The sequence below is a fragment of the Erpetoichthys calabaricus genome, chromosome 2 (assembly GCF_900747795.2).
Source record: "Erpetoichthys calabaricus chromosome 2, fErpCal1.3, whole genome shotgun sequence".
Classification (NCBI taxonomy): Eukaryota; Metazoa; Chordata; class Cladistia; order Polypteriformes; family Polypteridae; genus Erpetoichthys; species Erpetoichthys calabaricus.
The window spans coordinates 43,845,811-43,866,042 of record NC_041395.2 but is presented as its reverse complement, the minus strand read 5'-3'; the positions used below and the strand labels follow the sequence as shown (position 1 = coordinate 43,866,042).

Genomic DNA, 20,232 nt, shown 5'->3' with positions numbered 1-20,232 from the left:
TAGCATCATTTTAGCTTCACCAAATCCCCAAACCTGCATGTCTTTGGAAGGAAACCGTAGCATACTGTGGAAACCCACCAGGAAAACATGCAGACTCCTGGCAGGGAAGATTAGGGACATGACTCCTTACTGTGAGGCAGCAGCACTAACGCTCCGCCACCGTGCCGCCGCCACATGTGTAATTATGAACAGCATTAATTATTTAAATGAAGTTAACGATTTATATGTAAAATATAACATACTACATTAACACATTTCATCATGAAAGTGATATCAAGTATAACTCTAAGGATTCTAAATGTGCATAAAGATGGAATATCATAAATTTAATGTAATTTGTGTGGCAATTGCTTCCTGCCACTGCTGTCAGTGCAGGAGGAAGCCCCAGAAGCACAGAAGGATTAACAACTAGGTCGGTTTTAAGATGACGTTTACAATGTACTATTTTAATTCCAAAATAAACTAAGAGATTAAATTTCCATTTTAATCACGAAATAGACCTTTTTTTACTTCACTAATTTTTTTTTCTCTGTGTCTTAAATACGTTTCTGTACATTCTGATGCTGTTGTGAAGGTGCAAAAAAAAAAAAAAGAGAACAAAAGTAAAAAAGAAAAAAGAGATAGTATGTGAGACCTTTAAAATGTATTGTGTCATTATGATGGGTAATATGCGACACTTGTATTGCCTGTGCGAGAAATAGATGAAGAAAAACACCACGGATACATTTGTATGTCAGCATTTAAGTCTGATGATTTACTTCACCACATCGAATCATTTATCAAACATCAAAGCACACACATTGATCCTTTAGGATCTGCAAAGCAGTTTGCTGTCACATGTTGATAGTAAACAAAGACTCTGATATCACATTCCAACTTGAACGCACTGTGCCCCCGATTTTTTGCTGGTACTGCATCTCACACACGTGTTGCATTAATTTCTGAGGATGTGCTGAGAGAAACCTCAGACAGCTCCCATTACCTGCTGTGAAAACATCATTTATATTCTTGTGAATACTGTCCACCTTTGATGGTGACTCAAAATGTGTTGCATTAGTATTTAGTGACCCAACGTCATTCAGTAAGTTATTTGCTTTATTGTGGTTGAAATGCTCCATTATAACTCTTTTTTGGAAAAAATAGAAAAAAGAAATCACAATGAGGACTTGAACTTTGCAGTCAGATAGTGACATAATCTGAGTCTCATAATATGTTGATCTGACACAACAACAGCGTATGACAACTATCAGAGCAACCAGACCAATAAAAGGTGTACCCATCTATAGAGATATGGCCACTCCCAGGTCTGCACACCTCAGAGTGTGCCGCCACTGAAATACAGAGTTTAAGAAACTATTCAGACAGCAGAAGAAATAGTTGTGACTAGATGGGTCCAGTTAAATTGTGACCTGAATGACACCAGTTCTGATCCTCAACAGGCCTCAACCCACTGGCTCTCTGGTAGTTTCAACTTTCCCAGTGATGAGGCTTCTTGAGGGCTTTCCCCCATTCCCTTCGTAATGCAAGCAACTTTCCTATGGACTGCTACTGCAAAGCTACTCCTGCAAAGGGCAGAAAGGAGCCCTATTGTCGTTTCGGAGTTGCGTAACATTTTTACAGTGGTTGGAGTGGCACCAACCCCCAAGTCTTCCCTGCAAGTTAGAGTACCACTTGCAGAGCCAGAGGTAATTTAACGTCATACCAAGGACAGGACAATACAATACCTCTTTTTATATTCATGTAACCTGGGTCAGGTTTCAAAAAAAGGAATATATATATATATATAACTGCGAGTTTTGTGTAAATAAAGTTTATTGAAGTTAAGGATGTATACGTAGGTGTCCTCGGATTGGCCAGAAAAAAAAAAAAGACCGGGTTGCAAGTGAGTAAAAAAAATAAAAAGAAGGTACAAAAAGGAGAAGAGGGGAGTGTGAGAGAGGAAGAGAAGAAAAGAGAGTTCAGGCAAAACGCCTAAACGAATAGAGGAAAGAGAGTTTCAGGCAAAACGCCTAGACGAAAGAAAGAAAGAGAGTCGCATTTGAGGCATCATGCCGAAGTTAGACGGACAGAAAGAGAAAAGAGAGTCGCAGTTGAAGCACAACGCTGAAACAAGACGGAGAAAGAACTAGAAGGAGTCACGGTTGAGGCAGCAAGCTGAAACAAGACAGAAAGAACGAGAAAGTCGGAGTTGAGGCAGCACGCTGAAACAAGACGAATAGAACGAAAGAGAAAAGAGAGGCAGGTTGAGGCAAAACGCCGAAACAAGACAGAGAGAGAAAGAAAGAGGGTGTTAAATGTAGCAAACGGCTACAACACAAAGAAGAGTTGGTTGATAAAGGGAAAGACGGCAGGCAGGACACAAGGCAGAAATGGTGATCAGTGAGTAAAGAGGGTGTTTGAGAGAGAGGGAGAAGGAGGAATATATATAACCAAGGTCGGTGTGTTTTTTTTGTTTATTTGTTTTAAAGTGGCTTGAGTAAATTCTCAAGTGAAGGGGCCAGTTTTTGTGTTGTTTGTTTGGCCACTACGCACCCGAGCTACGTTTGGGGCCCCCAACGGATTGAGTAATATTCATTGACTGTGGAAATATGTCCGGGTGAGCTCACCAATAGTGTCGGGACCAATATATATATCGGGTTATAAATAAGTTACTGTTTGTGTTTTATGTATAGTGTGTATATTGTAAATTATCAATTTAAAAAAAAACTGTTTCACTTTCAATTTAGTAAAGAGAGTTTTGTTTATATATTTGAGTAACTGATTTGATTATTGATTATAAGGTTGAAGGTGGGTGATTGTGTACCTTCCCACCATAGAGGTGGCGACACCATTATAAAAGAGCTCAGGACCTTGCATACCGATAACGGAAAGGTGTTGCAAGGGGGTTAGACATGGAGGCACCGCTGGGATATTTTATTTAAGATTTACGTTGGATACCTAAGGGTTCACTTTAAGTTTTCTTTCTTTCTATTTAAAGTATATGTTCTGTGATATTATTGTGAAACTTGTATATTGTGTAATGTTCAAATTTTGAATTTTATGCTGGTCTGATTCTTGAGTGGTTTAATACATTGCTGGGTGAGACACAGGATTGTTTGTGTGTGTAAGCATGGAAGATGCAGAAGGGAGTAATCTCTTGTCGGTTGACTTGCGCAACTGGTGCAGAGGAGAAGGTATAGACCCTGCTCATGCTGTAATGTTAACTGGTATAAGAGAAGACACTGAGATAGCACATATTGAGGAAGCCTTGCATGGTATTAAAGTTTTAGGACGTGTTCGAGTAAGGGGCAAAATGTACAGCCCTACACAGAGGAGTTTAAAGGTGCTTTGCGAATGCCGATCTGAGGTGGATCCAGCAGCACTTCCCCCAGAAGTATTACCTAATGGTGGGGAGGGGGGTGTTTGGAAACTGGTGACTACCAATAGAGTGAGTGGTAGCCCAGAAAGTTTCGCTGGAAAATTTGAAAAACTACTTAAAGATGAAGGGATGACTATGGACGATGTACAAGCTCTGTACATGTGTGATAAGTCTGGTCAAAGTAACCCAGAGTCTATTATCCGGGCTGTTGGGGAGCTGATAGGAAAGACAGTCAGGCCCTCAAATGAAAATAATGCCTATAGGCGTTTAAGGGTTTTTTCTGGTGTGAGTCCCACACCTGCAGGTGAAGAAGGCTTAGATGTTTGGGCTGATCAAGCAAGGCTTATGGTGGAGGAATGTGACTGCTCCGATAGAGAAAAACGGAGGAGGTTGATTGAGAGTCTGAAAGGGCCAGCTTTAGAAGTCATTCAAGCCGTAAGAGTGGCTAATCCTGATGCTCGGCCTGCAGAATATATTGAGGCTGTAGAAAATATATTTGGGACAACTGAGTCAGGGGAAGACTTGTACATTGCATTTAGGATGCTACGTCAGCAACGAGGGGAACTATTGTCCGCGTTCCTTAGGAGATTAGAGAAGTTACTTGCTAAAGTAGTGCGGAAAGGAGGTCTTTCGGCTGATCTAGCAGATAAAGCCCGGGTGGAACAGTTATTAAGAGGGGCTACTGAGTCTGAAATTATGCTGTTACATCTCAGGCTAAGGGAGAGAAAGCCAAACCCCCCATTTTTTTTGAAACTGCTCACCGAAATTCGTGAGGAGGAGGAATGGGAAGAGCGTAGACAACAGTCCAGTTGGAGCACAAAACAACCCCGAGTTCGCTCAGCTCATGTGCAGGAAGAGGTTAATCCTGGGTCATTTGACTTTAACAGTTTAAAAGCAGAAATTTCCGATTTGAAAGTACAGTTAGAGAAGACTCCTAGATTGGCACAGTCCCAAGTTGCAAGTGTCCCTGCTGAGACAAAACAGACAAAAAACATGAAGTTGGAGAAAGATGCTGAACTGCAGGCATTACAGAAACAAGCATTGGACCTGCAGAGGGAGCTAAAAGTGTTAACTGTACATTCCTTGCAGAAACATATACCTGAGTCAAAAAAGACTTTTGGGAAATCCAGTGAAGTGGATAGAGATAGTGTTGGTGATAGGAAGATTCCAACCATAAGGAGAAAAGATGATTACTTCTGCTATAAGTGTGGAGAGGATGGTCATGTATCAAATAGATGTCAAAATGCTGAAAACTATACTGTGGTAATACAGAAGTTGTTATGTGCGATGCGTAAATTAAAGAACAGTGCACCAGGAACTATGGTTGCTAAGAACCAACAAAGTTATTTTGTTAAGAAACATACTACACAGATTTCGCCGGTTACCCATGATTTGCCAAAGGGACTAGTGGGACCCTCAGCTGTATTGTCTGTTAGGGTATGTGGGGTCCCCTGCAGTGCTTTATTAGACAGCGGGTCTCAGGTGACCATTGTGTTTGAAAAGTGGTATACCAAGCATTTGTCGCATGTGCCTATGTACCCAGTATCAGGGCTTTGCATATGGGGTCTGAGTGAGTCCAGTTACCCATATAAAGGATACGTAATAGTGGAACTTGAATTCCCCCAGGACTTGACTGGAGTGAAAGAGTCTTTATCAGTACTGGCATTAGTTTGTCCGGAGCCTAGAGGTCCAGATCATGTGCCTGTGATTATTGGGACCAATGCTAATCTTTTCATGCGATTGTCTAAACTATGTCAGGGAACTATTGGAGCCAAGTGGACACAGTCACTACGTATAAGTTCCCAGGTGAGCGAGATTCCCCAACAGCCTGCAGTGCAAAATCAACAATTACGTGAAGAGGTTGGAGGAGTAGTAAGATGGGTGGGACCCAAACCCTTAACCATCGCACCTCTGGGAGACTGCTATGCCATTTGTCAACTGGAGCAGCTACAGTGTGGGCCTGCAGATATTGTTATGGTAGATGTCTCCGCAGATGACGCCCTTCCACTGGGACTCTTAGTGCAGCCAATAGTACTCCCCGTAGAAAACAGAGAAGGTGATCAAGTTAAAGTGTTGATACAGAACGAGTCCATGAGACAGACCATGGTTCCAGTGGGGACGATTATAGCCAAAGTTTATAAAGTAGACACAGTGACAGCCCCTATGAAGATACCCCAGGCACCCCAGGAGTTGAAGACGGAGTTTTTTAACTTTGGGGATTCCCCAATTTCACCAGAATGGAAGAAGAGGATTAGTAGGAAATTAGCTGAGAGACAGAATGTTTTCTCAGTGCAAAAGTGGGATGTGGGATTAGTGAAAGGAGTGGAGCACCATATTCGATTAAGTGATGCTAGGCCTTTTCGAGAAAGATCACGCCGCTTGGCACCTGCTGATGTAGAGGATGTAAGGCGACATCTACAGGAGTTGATGGCCGCTGGAATAATCAAAGAATCCCGCAGCCCTTATGCTTCACCCATTGTAGTGGCTCGGAAAAAGAATGGAGACATAAGAATGTGCATAGATTATCGTACGTTAAATAGTCGCACCATACCGGATCAGTATACCACACCGCGCATTGAAGAGGCGTTAGACTGTTTAGCCGGGAGCAAATGGTTCTCTGTTTTAGACCTCTGCAGCGGATATTATCAAATAGCAATGGCAGATAAAGACAAGGAGAAGACTGCGTTTATATGCCCGCTTGGGTTCTACCAGTTCGAGCGGATGCCCCAAGGTATCACAGGAGCTCCTGCCACTTTCCAAAGACTGATGGAGAAAGCTCTGGGAGATATGCATCTTCTTCAAGTAATGGTATATCTTGATGACATAATTATTTTTAGCAAGACTTTAGAGGAGCATGAAGAACGGTTACTACGGGTCCTTGACAGGCTGGAGGAGGTTGGGTTAAAGGTCTCTGTAGATAAATGTCAATTTTGTCAACCTCGTGTTAAATATGTGGGGCACATTGTATCTGCAGCTGGCATTGCCACCGACCCTGAAAAAATAGAGGCGTTGACATGCTGGAAGCCGCCTTGTAATCTGAAAGAACTGAGGTCATTTCTGGGATTTTGTGGTTACTATAGGCGCTTCGTGGCAAACTACTCCACCGTGGTCCGACCTTTAACGGAGCTCACTAAGGGTTTTCCTCCTAAGCAACGGGATCGGAGACGCACTATTGCAACTACAAAGAAATATTTTAAAGAAGCTGACCCTTTTGATGAGAGATGGGATGAGTCCTGTACCACAGCGTTTCGGCAGATAATCCATTGTCTGACTCACGCCCCTGTATTGGCATTTGCAGACCCCAGTAAGCCCTACATTTTACATATTGATGCCAGTATGAATGGGCTTGGAGCTGTACTTAACCAGGAGTACCCGGAAGGTGTGCGGCCTGTGGCTTTTGCAAGTCGTAAACTTAGCAACAGTGAGCGGCGTTGCCCAGTACACCAATTGGAATTTTTGGCACTCAAGTGGGCTGTAGTAGACAAGTTCCACGATTACCTATACGGTGTAAAGTTTACCGTCCGTACGGACAATAACCCATTAACTTATGTGTTGACTACGGCTAAGCTGAACGCCACTGGGCATCGATGGCTCGCTGCATTATCTACCTATGATTTTAACCTACAGTATCGCCCTGGAAAACACAATATAGATGCAGATATGCTATCTAGGCATCCATATGAAAGGGATGATGGAGAACCTTGGACAGAGATACCACAGGCAGGGATTAAGGCCATTTGCAGACCAATATGCACTCAGGTGAATTTTGAGGGTTCTTATCGCCTAGTGGACCAGTTGGGCGTTTCACCTGCAGCCATTCCACCAGCATATGCATTTCCCACACATCTGGAGATGTGTCCACTAGTACAACTGACCCCACAGGAGATACAGAAAGGCCAGGAATCAGATTCCCTCATAGGGAAAGTTAGACAGGATGTGATGAAAGGAACTTTGGCAACCTCCTTACCCAGGGATGGTACGGATGCCACTCTCCTACAACGGGAGGGGAATAAATTAGTGGTGAGAGAAGGTCTACTGTACAGAGTAACTAAAACAACACTGGGGAAAGAGCGGCAACAGCTGGTATTACCCAACAAATATCGAAGAATGGTGGTGAAGGCACTACATGACGATTGTGGACACCTTGGTATTGAATGTACTACGGAGCTGGTTAAAGATCGTTTTTTCTGGCCCAAAATGACGTTGGAGATAGAGCAGTATGTAAAAAACTGTGGCAGATGTATAGCCAGGAAGACAATTCCTACAAGGGTTTCAGTTTTACATCGGATAACAAGTAGTGGGCCCATGGACCTAGTGTGCATTGATTTTTTATCCATAGAGCCAGATTCTAGGGGAATAGCTAATGTATTGGTGATAACTGATCATTTTACCAGATATGCCCAAGCTTTTCCTACCAAAGACCAGAAAGCGATAACCGTGGCTAAGGTTCTGTGTGAGAAATTTTTTGTGCATTATGGACTCCCATCTAGGATCCACTCTGATCAAGGCCGTGACTTTGAGAGCAGATTAATTAAAGAACTGTTGAGTATGATGGGAATAAAAAAATCTAGGACTTCTCCCTATCACCCTCAAGGAGATGCACAGCCCGAGCGGTTTAATCGTACTTTGCTGTCAATGCTGGGCACTCTTGATCCAGTCCAGAAAGGAAAATGGAGCCAGCATATTAGTCAGTTAGTACATGCATATAATTGTACCAAAAATGATGCAACAGGATATTCCCCTTATCTGCTGATGTTTGGACGTGAAGCACGGTTGCCTATCGACATTTGTTTCGGCACTTCTCTGAATGAAAGTCATAATGTTAATCACCAAAATTATGTCAGAAGGATGAGGGAGGAGTTACACCAAGCTTACCAGCTTGCATCTGAAGCAGCAAATCGATCACATCTTAAAAATAAGGCTCGGTATGACCAAAGTGTGAAGCAACACCCCCTGGAAAAAGGTGACAGAGTTTTGCTTCGGAATGTTGGCATCACAGGAAGACATAAGTTAATGGATAGATGGAAATCTGATCCCTATATAGTGGTGGAGAGATTGCCCAATTTACCTGTCTACCGTATTAAACCAGAGAATGGAATTGGAGTGGTGAAGACCATGCATAGAGACCATCTATTGCCAATAGGTCAACTGGTTAGAATACCTACCGCTCCTCGGGTGGAAAAGTCCAGTCGGAGGCCAATGACTAGGGGGCGGAGAGTACCCAATGAGAATGCCTTTCCCAACCGAAACGAAATTCCAAGTACAAGTACTGTAGTTGACTCTGAGTCTGAAGAGTATTTGTCTGGATTAGAGGTGGAAGATTATTATGAGCCAAGTAGAGTGATTACAGAACAAGGGTTGCCACAGTTAAAGACTTTGTCTCAGTCACTGCCATATACTTCTACTGAACCAGGTAATAACGTAGAATGTAGGTCAGAGGCAGATGAGGTAGAAAGGGAGCCTGAATCATTGGAAGAAACTGAAAGTGAAAATGGTGGTCATTTGGACTCTGAGGCTGTGGGGAACGACAATTTAGAGAGGGGAGCTGTTCCTAGTATGAGTGATTCACAGGAAGGGGCAGGAATTGTGACAGACGGTATACCCCGACGAATGGTGAAGCCCGTTATCCGTCTGACTTACGACCGTATCGGGGAGCCAACTGATGTGCCTTTGACTGTGATACACCAGGGAATAGTTTTACAGATTGGAGGTGGACCAGAGGTTCAGGAGGTTGAGAAATACAAAGGTTCATCTCACCATGCAAATTCATGTGCTACTTGTGCTAGGTTTGTGCCTTACCCCTTAAGGGAATTGGTGAAACGAGTCTGATGGGGACATCAAGACTTTAGATGGGGGAGGGTGTAACCTGGGTCAGGTTTCAAAAAAAGGAATATATATATATATATAACTGCGAGTTTTGTGTAAATAAAGTTTATTGAAGTTGAGGATGTATACGTAGGTGTCCTCGGATTGGCCAGAAAAAAAAAAAAGACCGGGTTGCAAGTGAGTAAAAAAAAAAAAAAGAAGGTACGAAAAGGAGAAGAGGGGAGTGTGAGAGAGGAAGAGAAGAAAAGAGAGTTCAGGCAAAACGCCTAAACGAATAGAGGAAAGAGAGTTTCAGGCAAAACGCCTAGACGAAAGAAAGAAAGAGAGTCGCATTTGAGGCATCACGCCGAAGTTAGACGGACAGAAAGAGAAAAGAGAGTCGCAGTTGAAGCACAACGCTGAAACAAGACGGAGAAAGAACTAGAAGGAGTCACGGTTGAGGCAGCAAGCTGAAACAAGACAGAAAGAACGAGAAAGTCGGAGTTGAGGCAGCACGCTGAAACAAGACGAATAGAACGAAAGAGAAAAGAGAGGCAGGTTGAGGCAAAACGCCGAAACAAGACAGAGAGAGAAAGAAAGAGGGTGTTAAATGTAGCAAACGGCTACAACACAAAGAAGAGTTGGTTGATAAAGGGAAAGACGGCAGGCAGGACACAAGGCAGAAATGGTGATCAGTGAGTAAAGAGGGTGTTTGAGAGAGAGGGAGAAGGAGGAATATATATAACCAAGGTCGGTGTGTTTTTTTTGTTTATTTGTTTTAAAGTGGCTTGAGTAAATTCTCAAGTGAAGGGGCCAGTTTTTGTGTTGTTTGTTTGGCCACTACGCACCCGAGCTACGTTTGGGGCCCCCAACGGATTGAGTAATATTCATTGACTGTGGAAATATGTCCGGGTGAGCTCACCAATAGTGTCGGGACCAATATATATATCGGGTTATAAATAAGTTACTGTTTGTGTTTTATGTATAGTGTGTATATTGTAAATTATCAATTTAAAAAAAAACTGTTTCACTTTCAATTTAGTAAAGAGAGTTTTGTTTATATATTTGAGTAACTGATTTGATTATTGATTATAAGGTTGAAGGTGGGTGATTGTGTACCTTCCCACCATAGAGGTGGCGACACCATTATAAAAGAGCTCAGGACCTTGCATACCGATAACGGAAAGGTGTTGCAAGGGGGTTACATTCATAATACAATATCCCAGCCACAAGGTATGCACAAACCAGTGTCTTTCTTCGTGCCAGTCCCAAGCCCAGATAAATGGGGAGGGTGACATTGGAAAGGGCATCAGATGTAAAATTTTGCCAGATCAATATACAGACAACAATACAGATTTCCATACCTGATCAGTGGAGGCACGGTCTAGCAACGATACATTGTAGGAAATAGGGTTTAAAACACCCATTTAATTAAATATTAGTCTTGCCTTTGGCAATGCTAATAATTAATTAACACAATTAACAAGATGCTCAAAAAGTTAACGTAGGTTTCATTTTCCAGCTGGGAAGCAAGAAATATGATAAGATCTGTACAATTTATTAACAAGGTTCATAAATTAGTATAAGTCTACATTAACACTTTCAATTTATCTGTTGTGATTCAAATGTGGCAATAGACTAACTTTCACAAATAACCCAGATATGCTTGTTAAAATAAACAACATAAAACTATACGAGGTGAGACACAAAAATAACCAGTTTGGTAAAAAAAAAATATTTATTGATGAATTACAGCATTCTAAACATTGTCACCTTCTATATACACCCCCTCCTGATCTCTACACCATTCTATACATATGTTCCATTGATTGCAACAGTGCTGGAAGTCTTCTTGCTTGAGGCTCTTCAACAGGCTTGCCGTTCCTGTCTTCACTTCATCTATTGAAGAAAAATGTGTTTCCTTCAGGTCACTTTTGATTTTCGGGAACAAGTAAAAATCACAGGGAGCTAAATCGGGCGAATAAGGATGATTGAGGAAAGGAATGTTTCTGTCAGTCAAAAACTGCTTTATGGAAAAGGCATGAGACAAGCGTGGGCGACCTGGGCATTGAACGTCTTCTACATTTTCTTGTCTTCCTTGAAACGTTTGTGCCACTCAAAAACTTGTGTTATCACTGTACACTGTCTTTAGCATTTCATAAGTTTCTGTGGCCGTTTTGTTCAATTTTGCGAGATATTTGATGTTGATTCGCTGTTTGATTTTTTCACCTGACATAATCGTGAGAACTCTTGTAGCGATTGTTGTGCAAATACTGACCGGGCTATTCACAGAATACACCTAGCCTGTCGGTGGCTTGAGAGGGCATGTAGGAGGGGATATGGTTCTATGATTCACATCCAGCCAACCTCCAGACGGTTTTCTAGGAAAGCTCCAAGCCCAGTCCGGTTATTTTTGTGTCTCACCTCATATATTATATATATACATATAAAATGTTGACTCCCTCAGTCCACTAATCAACAAAAGCACTATTTTACATTTAGTTAAAATACTGAAATTTGACACGATGGTACATCTAGGTCAGTAGGTATCTTCTAGGAAAGGACATTTCTATATATGAATATTTAGGGGTAAAACCTCCCATGATAGAAAAGCCAGATAACCTCAAATCCTCATAAATGCCTGGATGGATTTGATAGAAATTTGGTGACATTATAGAAAAAAGAAAATTAGCTGACATATGCTTTTTGGTCGATAATTTTTAAATTTTTTTCAATACCTGTTAATGTTATGCAGCACATATGTTCTGTGCTGCACTGTGAACAGGCTTTATGCAAATGAACCATGCAGCAGAAACAATTGATGGGCCACAGGAATAGTACTGCTAGCCAATACATTGAATGCATAACTTAAGATGGGCTGGTGTGCTGGACAGAAAAAAAGAGACATGATCATATTGTGAAATGGAAACGAAATGTTTGGGAACGCTTAAGGAAGATGCAAAGCTTTTTGGTTAGCAGGTGCATTTTTTTGCTGTTGACTACCGACCCTCATCTTGGTTTTCTGTTCCACTCTGTTGGCCTCCAGCCCCTGGTTGCAGTGCTGAAACCTGACCCCCTTTCCCACCCCTGCTATTTGATCATGGTGCTGAACACGCCAAGGAAAAATGTTGGTCTTAAATAGTTGCATTCAAATTTCTAAAATGGAAACACTCCACATTCATTGCTCTTCACGTGAACACATCAGTGTAACACATAGGGTATCAGCACTTATGTATATCCACTTCAAGCACTGCTGTGCATATACTGTTCATTCATATCTGGGGAGTCTAATACGGCACCACAAACAACAGATGAAAAAAAAAAACAAAAAGAAATACTGTACTTGAGTGAACTGTGTAAACAAATGGAAATAATAAACATCTAAAAATAATAATAGGTAAATTTGCATTGCTGCATAATAAGATGCTATTATAAGATATTGGTCAGCAGTTCAGGGCTCAAGGCAGTTTTGAGAGAGATGGCCAGTTGATGTGACATATGCAAATATGGGTGTCCAGAAACTTCGAGGGGTGGAAACCTCCAGGGAAGACTGCACAGACATGCAAGTACCAGACTGCAAAAATGGGTAAACAGTGTGGAGTGGACTGTTTCTGGTAAAAATGAAGCTGTGGAAAACAGACTGTAAGAGGAGAATTATTGTGCAGCTGGATTCTCAGGAGGAACTTTCTCTGGGAAGCAGGCAGAAACATTGAAGCGACTTGTGGGATTAATATTACTGTTCTCAGGGGTGCAGAGGCATTTCAAGCGTGCTTCTGGCCTGGAATTTCAAAGCTTCTAAGTGGTAACCTTCCTCCCCTAATGGCAGGTAGCAACTTCATATAAATAGTTTTCAGCCCATTGCAGTTGTTCCATTCTTATTTATTTATAATACACAGACCATTGGTTCAAACCCCAATAAATAATTACACTAAGTTAATTTCCTTTACCCCACTACAGTGGTTCATTACAATATATATTCAGATTTCACATTATGCCTACTGATTATCCATTTCAGGCTTCATTTCAAAAGAATACACTGTAAAGTTTTCTTTTTCAATGACCATCAACAAAAGCCAATTCATTAGGAAAAGTAAAAAAAAAAATCAGTAATTGATCTAATGCTGGAATGTTTTCCTCTTGCAATTGTGTGTTCAAGAGGGCCACTGTGTGTTCAATAGTGTGTTCAAGAGTAAGCAGCTTCAGTGACCTAAAATGATTATTGCTCTACTTGACACATTTATCCAAAGCAACTTACAACATCTAAGATTCTATTGGTTACATTTGTTTTGCTTTTGCAATTGGAACACAGGCAGGTGAAGTGACTTGCTTATAGTCACACAGTGTCAGAAATGGGATTTTAACCAACATTCTCAGCGTTTGAAATCCAAAGCCTTAACCACTACACCACATTACCTACTTACAATATTAGCACAACCTACAAATATTGCATAAGAAAAGCACTTAGTTAGTTACATAATACTTCCGATACACCCGATTAACCAATGGCTGACTCCCTTTGTCTGATGAATTATCCAGGATGAACCTGAGCAACACAACTAATTCATTTGTAGTATAAGGATAGCAGAAGAGGAAAATATGTGAGTATATATTGTAATTGCCCAAGTAACTTAACAAAAGTCCCAGGAAATAGTTGGGGAACCAACTGGGAAACCCTTTTTAATTCTTGAACTTAAATAAGCAAGGGCACAATGGCACCTCATTAACTTAAATTAAAAATACAACTGCCCACTGTATTAATGCCTCCTAAGGCAATCTTCAAAAAATAAGCTCTGTGGGAAGAAGAGACAGGGCAATTAGTATGGCATCGCTCTGAAGAGCCACTCTGGCAGCTTTATTTTTAAGAAGAAACTTATAATACAAGTAGAACTTATCATTCAAAAAGGTTATTACCTTTCATTTACAAACACAAATACCATAATACATTAGTTGGCTTTGATGTATCTATTAAGTTGCAATTAATAGTTCTCAAAATGAATGCAGGTGCACTTATAGACTGATGTAAGCAATGTTTTCCTGTTTTCCTGGTCACCTTTCTCCAGCCACGTAGAAGAATCTTCAGCATGCTTCTTACTTTGTTTTAGGAGCTTGTCTCCTTCTTCACCTTGGTTATACCTTCTGGATGCAGGACACTACTGCAGTTTCTTCTCATGTTAAAACACACCATGTTGGTCCTCTTGTTGCTAGCAACATCATGTCTACTGGGAAGCTGGTGATCAGTCAGTTCCCATTTTCAGCAAGACAAATGCGTGGATTTTATGTATACGTTCTTCCTCTACTCAGGCACTTATTATCTTAGCAAGGTTTAGACTAATGGCACCCTTCAACTAACTTCTTTTATGGACTGACTTCCATTTTTCCATTCCAACACTTGTTAAACATTGAAGGAGAATGGATTGCTCTTTGCTACAGTTGCACCCTGTAACCACTTGATTAGTGAGATGACAGAGCAATCAATGTGTTAATGTGTGCTAGGGTGTTTTAAAGGTAGGAGTGGATGTCTTGCCGTTGGTTTCTTGGATGCACATAAGCCCATTCTTTTAAGTTTGGTGTAAAGTTCTGTCCTTCAATGTTTCTCATTATTAAGTTATTGCTATGTCGGCAGGGCAAACTAGATTTGGAGTGACTGGGATAAGAACATAAAATCAAAACAGGTCAAAACCAAGAGATCAAAGAATACAGTGTGTCAAAGGCATAATGAACAACAAGAAACAAAGTCAAGGATGTAAAGCAGAAGGTTGATACACAAACAAATGAAGCACAAAAAATTTTAGCAAGAGATAGAATTGATTTTTTTTTCTGCAGCTTGGATAGAAAATGTTTGCTCGGAAGACTTTTTATATCTGTTGCAACCTCAGAGGACACACCTGTTGTGTGTTTTAACAACAGATGTCCAACAATTCAGCCAAATCCACAATTGCCACTAACAGAATAATTAAAGTCTTTTGTTGGAGTTGAATGTTTAACTGCTACCATGAAAAAATTGCACTGAGGTATCACTTGGTGACTGATCGTCTTATTAACTAAGGCACAGAGACTCCACTCCTAACAAATCAAATCAACAACAAATCAAATCAAATGAATAATATATTGAACAATTATTATAAAAGTAAGTTGAATAAATCAGACTCTACAGCTGCATTTTTGGTGTAACAACCACATGCCAAATTTCATCCATCTATCTAGTTGCGTTTTTGAGATATTGTGTTTATATATACACACACACACACACACACACACACACATAATTCCAAAAAACTGTATTTTCAGATTCGGGGAGTTCTAAAACATCAAGATTCATCAAAATGTCGAGGTCGAATTTTTTTCATGATTAGTATACTTTCTCTATACTTTGTATACTTCAAGTGCGAAGTGGCAGGTGAATTACTGTCAACAAAAAGCAGACACCTGAGAAATAAGCTGAAACGTTACTCACTCGTGATTTTTTTGTCCATACGGTAAAGTTTTTGTTGAGCAGCACATTCCAATTTTAGGCGTTTGAATTACATCTTGATATACAACAAGTGCAAAGAAAGGTGACACGTAAATTGCTTTCTATTCTACAGGCTTTGCACATGTATTCACCTTGCTCTGTCACCACAAATGCTGTGTGAACAGCCACCCTCCATCACCAGCCGCCGATCAATGGATGAATACGTGCAGACAGTTCTTGGTGGATGGCGTTCAGTTTTAGAGTTAAGTGTTATAAGGGTTAAAAACTAACAGCAAGAAAATAAATTCAAAAACTAAAATTATGTTTAGTAAATTATTATTTTATTTCAGTTAGTCTTTCCAGCTAGTTTAATAGTTTCGTTTAGTTTTAGTTTTTCATTTCAATTTTGTTAATTATTTTATCGTTTTGGTTAAGTTTAGGTTAAATTGTGGATGATATTTCCTTAGCCCAAAAAAAAAATCATTGGCTAAGCTGCTATCCTATCATGTTTGTGGTGATATGAAAAAGAAAGGGCACCTCCTTTCAGTTTTAAGGTTTTAGATGTCACCGTCAATAATGGTCATATAATCTTTATCTGAAAAACAACATATAGCATATTTTACTTTGTTGTTATTTATTACCTTTTAAATATTATAGTTATATGCTGCCGTGTGACAATGTGGGCTTTCCCCATTCTACTAAGCTTTAGTGGGGCACACCAGGCCTGTAAGGTAGCAGATTTAACAGAATTCCAGCTACACTAAAACCCCAACTTATATTCTCAAGTAAGTGACTGAACTGCCTGGACTTTATCTGATAACAAAGGTGTAAATTAGAGTTGGACTGACATCTTTGCCGTGGCTGCTCTCAAGACTTCTTGAGCCAGAATGCATGAAATAGAATCAAGCAAGATACGAAGAATCCAATCAGGTCAAGTTCTACATTTCCTTAAAACTTGCTGCACCACCCTGAAGATTTTCTCTGGCTATCTCAGGTAGCTCTTTCAAGGGAACTCTGAGGAAACTCTCAGGGGATTCCCTGAGGCACTTTCCAAAATGACTAAAAATCTCTGAAAGTTGTCACTTAAACTAAAAAGCTGAGAACTGACTTCTTTCTCTCTGTGGATCGGATACTAGCAATCTCACCACCAAGCCAAACTGTGGGCCGATGCGTTGATGAGTGCTAAGACTTAATTTCAGCATCTGAAGTCTTGTTTATGAGAGAGTAATGCTTTTCTATATGAAGTTGCAGACAACACAGCAAAAGGCCTAACAGCAGAAAGCAAACTGAGAAAGCAGCATCACTCAAGACCAAACAAAGGATCACACAGCAAAGAGAAAGTGGACTCCAACATAAGAAGAATCCTCCATTTGAACCTGGAACAACAACAAAGCAACAACTCCACACAATATCGGATATCACCTTTAAAGACTTGGCATTGTAAAACTGCCTATCTGTGCCAAGATAAATTAAAACTCTGAATAACCAGCAAACAACAGGTTTGTCTATCTAGTCTGTCTGTGTCCAGTCTTATACATCCATATGTATTGTATGAACTTATGATACCTCTTCTGTGTGTGTTTGTGTGCGTGTGTGTTGTGGATACCATAGCGAATGGACAGAAATTCTGACTAGGATGGAGGATGGAATGTAATATATTACCCAGATGGGAGACTATAATGGCAGGACTGGGGGAATCTGGATGTCAGAGACAATTTCACCCCCAACATGACAGGAGGCAGTGTTCCTTAGGCATGGTCCCAGTGTGGACACCCTCAGGGTTGCCTGGGATGTGTAGTTCAGAAGAAAGGCATCGTCGGGGTCCTTGGGTGATGGCACGGGTCTCTGCCAAGACAACACATTCCTGTTTCATGGGACTTCTACTTGATTTGGAAGTACTTCCATCATCCAACACTATGGCACTGGAAGTACTCCTAGGTACTCCATAAAAGAGGCTGCTCCACTTTGAAAGTGCAGGCAGAGATGGGAAGTGGTGGATGTGGCTTTCTGGGAGGAGAGTGGAGGAAGAGGACTGCAAGTGTGCTGCTGATTGTAAGATTCAAGACAAAGCCTGTTAAAGGTTTTATGTTAAATATAAGGTGGTTTGAACCTGGGACTTGTGTCTGTGTGGTTGTGTTTGGGGTGCTGCAACACCCTCCATTGGTCACAGTGTGTATCTTCTCTGAACTTTCCTACTGAATTTAGAAAGAGAAACTTATAACAGCTAAAAATGTATCCTTCACAAACATTATTATTTTTTATTTACAGTGATACCAATATCCATTAGCTGGCTTTATGCTAACTTCCTCTTCTTCTTCTTTCGGCTGCTCCCATTAAGGGTTGCCACAGTCATCTTCTCCCATATCTTTCTGTCCTTTGCATCTTGTTCTGTTACACCCATCACCTGCATGTCCTCTCTCACCACATCCATAAACCTTCCTCTTTTCCTCTTCCCTGGCAGCTCTATCCTTAGCATCCTTCTGCCAATATACTCAGCATCTCTCATCTGCACATGTCCAAACCAACGCAATCTCGCCTCTCTGACTTTGTCTCCCAACCGTCCAACTTGAGCTGACCCTCTAATGTACTCATTTCTAATCCTATCCATCCTTGTCACACCCAGTGCAAATCTTAGCATCTTTAACTCTGACACCTCCAGCTCTGTCTCCTGCTTTCTGGTCAGTGCCACCGTCTTCAACCCACATAACATAGCTGGTCTCACTACTGACCTGTAGACCTTCCCTTTCACTCTTGCTGATACCCATCTGTCACAAATTACTCCTGACACTCTTCTCCACCCATTCCACCCTGCCTGCATTCTCTTTTTCACCTCTCTTCCACAATCCCCATTACTCTGTACTGTTGATCCCAAGTATTTAAACTCATCCACCTTCACCAACACTACTCCTTGCATCCTCACTATTCCACTGACCTCCCTCTCATTTACACACATGTATTCTGTATTGTTCCTAGGGACCGTCATTCCTCTCCTCTCTAGAGCATATCTCCACCTCTCCAGGGTCTCCTCAACCTGCTCCCTACTCTCACTTCAGATCACAATGTCATCAGCAAACATCATAGTCCATGGGGACTCCTGTCTAATCTCGTCTGTCAACCTGTCCATCACCATTGCAAAAAAGAAAGGGCTCAGAGCCGATCCCTGATGTAATCCCACCTCCACTTTGAATGCATCTGTCACTCCTACCGCAGATCTCACCACTGTCACTCTTCCCTTGTACATATCCTGTACAACTCTTACATACTTCTCTGCCACTCCCAACTTCTTCATACAATACCACGGCTCCTCTTGAGGCACCCTGTAATATGCTTTCTCCAGGTCCACAAAGACGCAATGCAACTCCTTCTGGCCTTCTCTAAACTTCTCCATCAACTTCCTCAGAGCAAACATCACATCTGTGGTGCTCTTTCTTGACATGAAACCATACTGCTGCTCACTAATCATCACCTCACTTCTTAACTGAGCTTCCATTACTTTTTCCCATAACTTCATGCTGTGGCTCATCAATTTTATCCCCCTGTAGTTACTGCAGTCCTGCACATCCCCCTTATTCTTAAATATCGGCACCAGTACACTTCTTCTCCACTCCTCGGGCATCCTCTCACTTTCCAAGATTCCATTAAGCAATCTGGTTAAAAACTCCACTACCATCTCTCCTAAACACCTCCATGCTTCTGCAGGTATGTCATCTGGACCAACAGCTTTTCCATTTTTCATCCTCTTCATAGCTGTCCTTACTTCCTCCTTGTTAATCTCTTGCAGTTCCTGATTCATTATCTCCACATCATCCAACCTCTTCTCTCTCTCGTTCTCTTCATTCATCAGCCTCTCAAAGTACTCTTTCCATTTGCTCAACACACTCTCCTTGCTTGTGAGTACGTTTCCATCATTACCCTAACCTGCTGCACATCTTTCCTGCTTGGTCCCTCTGTCTAGCCAATCTGTACTGGTTCTTTTCTCTCTCCTTAGTGTCCAACCTCTCATACAACTCATCATACACCTTTTCTTTGTGAATGTTTAATTCAATAATCAGTGCATTGGAAGGGTAAAAGCCTGAAGACCATTTGTGAGGTTTCAAAAAGAAACCTGCAAGCTCCTGCTCTTTAATCCTCTTTTTATTAGATGTTTCCTCTCAAACTGGATAATTACATTTGAAGTGCATTTTATGAGCACAATCCTGTCTTGGTCTACAGTGGTTTGAAGTAATTTGGGATTATTTTTGTGAAATGTACCTTATTTTGATGCACTGATATTTCAGGCACTTGTCATTGCCTCCTTGTGACATCATTCTTTTTGAATAATGGACTTGTTAATAAGGAAGCCTTTCCATGTTGATCTTGGAGTGCATTAGACAATATGTGATGAAGCTAACAATGTTTTATACAAGGACCTTAAATTAAATGGACATTGTATGGAACTGTAGTAGTAAAGTAAAGTAAAGTAAAGGGAAGTGAGCTAAGTCCTTGCACAACACATTTAATTTACTGGTAACTAGAATGAGATTGTGGGTGCATATGGCCTACACGAGGTCTTACCCAGTGAGCTGGTCGCACTGTTAATGATAGGGTGACGTGTTCAGTAAAAAAGAAAGGCTATAGT

The 20,232-nt window shown here is 41.1% G+C and overlaps 1 protein-coding gene across 1 annotated transcript in view; it reads left to right on the top strand.

Annotated features, from left to right (window-relative positions):
• The window catches only part of LOC114642849 (butyrophilin subfamily 1 member A1-like), a 45,769-nt gene that overhangs the window by 14,045 nt on the left and 11,492 nt on the right, over positions 1-20,232 (top strand). The gene's annotated exons all lie outside the window — the stretch shown is intronic.